General features: G+C 43.6%; 1 pseudogene; it reads left to right on the top strand.

Moving 5' to 3' along the window:
- LOC101152036 (cytochrome P450 2A13-like) overlaps positions 1-3,664 on the top strand; it is a 103,271-nt pseudogene that overhangs the window by 35,482 nt on the left and 64,125 nt on the right.

Below are 3,664 nucleotides of genomic sequence, written 5' to 3'. Positions count from 1 at the left end.
AATTTCATCCATTCCCCACCTCCATTTTCATCATCATCCAGGAGCATTAGCTTAGAAAAAGTTGTTAGGGAACCCAGACTTCCTGCTTGGGCAACCCAGTGACCTGATGCCTATCCCTTTACCCACTCTGTAGATATTGGCAGGGATACAGTGGTAGAGATATCAAAGTCCACGTGAGCAAGTGAATGTGTGGGTATGTGGGTATGTGTATGTCTATTTTTGCAAGCATAGGTGAGCTTGCACTTTTTTACTTAGCTTTGTCTGTTTGTCTGTGCTTGCATGCATTTGTCCATGCCTGCTTGCATCCCTGTATGTTCTTATATGATTTTTGTATGTACAGGGGTGTTTGTATTTATGCAAATGTGCTGGCGTATGTTTCTGTGGTTGAATCTGGGGGTGCTTATATGTGTATCCTTGCATGTGTGTGAGCTTCCTTGTATTTATACAGTTTTATATACGAAAGTGCATTTACATTTGTGTGTTGTGGAGGTGGTGGTAGTGCATGTTCAAAACTGAGAGGCTGGCTGGGTGCGGTGGCTCACACCTGTAATCCCAGCACGTTGGGAAGCTGAGGGGGGCAGATCACTTGAGGTCAAGAGTTCGAGACCATCCTGGCCCACATGGCAAAACCCCATCTCTACAAAAAACACAAAAAGTAGCCGGGCGTGGTGGTGGGCACCTTTAATCCTAGCTACTCGGGAGGCTGAGGCAAGAGAATCACTTGAACCTGGGAGGTGGAGGCTGCAGTGAGCCAAGATTACACCACTGCACTCCAGCCTGGGTGAGAGAGCAATACTCCATCTCAAAAAAAAAAAAAAAAAAAAAAGGAGAAGCTGATGAAAATAAGGAATTATTCAATTCAAGCAAATTTGGCTTACTGCCTTTGTAGCATAGCAAACTGTAACCTAGCAATCTATGAACCAATTGTGTGTATCTGTGTGTGCTGGTGTATTTGTGCTTGTGTGTTGGTGGATCTCCTAGCCCCTCTCTTTGGAAGCCTGAAGGTGCTCAGAGTCTATCTCCAGTGTCCCCTCCTTCATCCACCCTTCTGTGACAGCCACAGGTGGAAGTGATTGGAGAAACAGAAGGAGGAGCAAGAGATGCAGAACTGGTGAGTCTCAGAGGAAGAGGTGGGCAGTTGAAAGGAGACAGAAACTGAGACCTGGCAGGTACAGCGATCAGGTCCTCTTGGTTTCTAATCACTCTAACTAGTGCTGAGGAGTTTCTTCCCTGCCTCTGACTATCTTCACGGTACAGGAAATTTCTCTGCCTCTATCTCTCTCTAACTTTGTGTCTCTGTTTTCCCCCAGGAGACTCTTGAGCTCCAGGTGTGTGGAAACTGGGTCCAGTTTGATTGATGTCTACTGGACTCCCATATGTCTCTATCCTCACTGTGCGCCTTCACCCACACATCCTTTGACAGGGTCAGTCCATCTTTGCAAAATGTGGGTGTGAATGTGTGCGTGTCTGCCTGTCTCATCCTACGCCTGATTTTGACCATGAGGCAACATCTTTCTTGCAATGTTAAGCAAATCCTTTGCTGGATCCAGGACCCTGACCCTGAAGTTACTTTGACCCAGGAGGAGCAGACAAACAGTCCTATTTTTAAGAGGTGGAAACTGTACTTTCCTGACCCTGGAGAGGTGCCAACATGGACTTTCCTGAACCAAGGGCCTCGGTCTTGCTGTGCGGTATCATCTGACACTAAGGTTGGGTGCTCATTGCAGCCCCAGGGTGAAGCACCGACAGGGAGGCATGAAGTGCTTTACACACAGTAACACAGTCTTTACCCTCTTAGTGAGGTATTGTTGCCATCCCCATTTTATAGATGGAGATATTGAAGCAGTGACAGTTTGCAAGTCTTACCCAAGGTCATACAGTGGGTTAGGGCTACATTGTTCAATATGATAGTCACTTGCTGCATGTGGCCACTAATTAAGTACTTGAAAAGGGGTCCAAATACTATTTACAATAGCCAAAATAGGGAATCAGCAGATGAATGGTTAAATAAAATGTGGTATATAAACACCATTGAATACTATTTAGCCATGAAAAGGAATAAAATCATGTCTTTTATAGCAACATGGATACAACTGGAGGGGATTATCTTAAGTGAAACAAGCCAGGCACAGAAAGTCAGTATCAGGGGATTATCTTAAGTGAAACAAGCCAGGCACAGAAAGTCAGTATCACATGTTCTCATTCATAAGTGGGTGCTAAACAATGTGTACACATGGACATAGAGAGTGACATTATCGGGGGAAATTCAGCCAGATATCGGGCAAAATTCACCCCCAATATTCCAGGTAGTTTCTTTTCTATTCTGCCTAAGTGTTGGCCAACCTGAGAAATTAAGGGACAGAGCACAAAAGAGAGAAATTTTAAAGCTGGGTGTCCGGGGGAGACATCATATGTCGGCAGGTTCCATGATGCCCCCTGAGCCGTAAAACCAGAAAGTTTTTATTAGTGATTTTCAAAAGGGGAGGGAGTGTACAAATAGGGTGTGGGTCACAGAGATCACATGCTTCACAAGGTAATAAGATATAATAAGGCAAATGGAGGCAGGGCAAGATCACAGGACCACAGGACTGGGGTGAAATTAAAATTGCAATGAAGTTTCAGGCAAGCATTGTCATTGATAACATCTTATTGGGAGACAAGGTTTGAGAGCAGACAACCAGTCTGACCAAACTTTATTAGGCGGGAATTTCCTCGTCCTAATAAGCCTGGGAGTGCTGTGGGAGACTGGGGCTTATTTTATCCCTACAGCTTTGACCATAAAAGACGGCTGCCCTCCGAAGCGGCCATTTCAGAGGCCTACCCTCAGGGATGCATTCTCTTTCTCAGGGATGTTCCTTGCTGAGAAAAAGAATTCAGAGATATTTCTCCCATTTGCTTTTGAAAGAAGAGAAATATGGCTCTGTTCTGCCCAGCTCACCAGCAGTCAGAGTTTAAGGTTATCTCTTTTGTTCCCCGAACATTGCTATTATCCTGTTCTTTTTTCAAGGTGCCCAGATTTCATATTGTTCAAACACACATGCTCTACAAACAATTTGTGCAGTTAACGCAATCATCACAGGGTCCTGAGGCGACATACATCCTCCTCAGCTTATGAAGATGATGAGATTAAGAGATTAAAGTAAAGACAGGCATAGGAAATCACAAGGGTATTGATTGGGGAAGTGCTAAGTGTCCATGAAATCTTCACAATTTATGTTCAGAGATTGCAGTAAAGACAGGCATAAGAAATTATAAAAGTATTAATTTGGGGAACTAATAAATGTCTGTGAAATCTTCACAATGTATGTTCTTCTGCATGGCTTCAGCCTGTCCCTCCGTTCGGGGTTCCTGACTTCCCACAACATGGCATAATAGGTAGACCCTCCAGTGCAATTTTGAATCAGAGGTAAGAACTGCCATTCTCTACTTGCTTCCAATCTTAGAGGGAAAGCATTAAGTCTTTCACCTTTAAGTATGATGTTGGCTGCAGATATTTTGTAGATGCCTTTAGTCAGGGTAAGAAATTCTGTTTATTTCTAGCTTGCTGATAATTTTTAATCAGGAATGGATGTTGGATTTCTATCAAATGTTTTTCATGTCTGTGTTATAATGAATATATATATGCTCATTAATATGCTGAGCTCCCTTAATTGATTATCAAACT

The sequence above is a fragment of the Gorilla gorilla genome, chromosome 20 (genome assembly GCF_029281585.2).
Source record: "Gorilla gorilla gorilla isolate KB3781 chromosome 20, NHGRI_mGorGor1-v2.1_pri, whole genome shotgun sequence".
Lineage (NCBI taxonomy): Eukaryota > Metazoa > Chordata > Mammalia > Primates > Hominidae > Gorilla > Gorilla gorilla.
The sequence above is the reverse complement of the archived record's forward strand: the minus strand, read 5'-3'. Positions and strand labels throughout refer to the sequence as shown.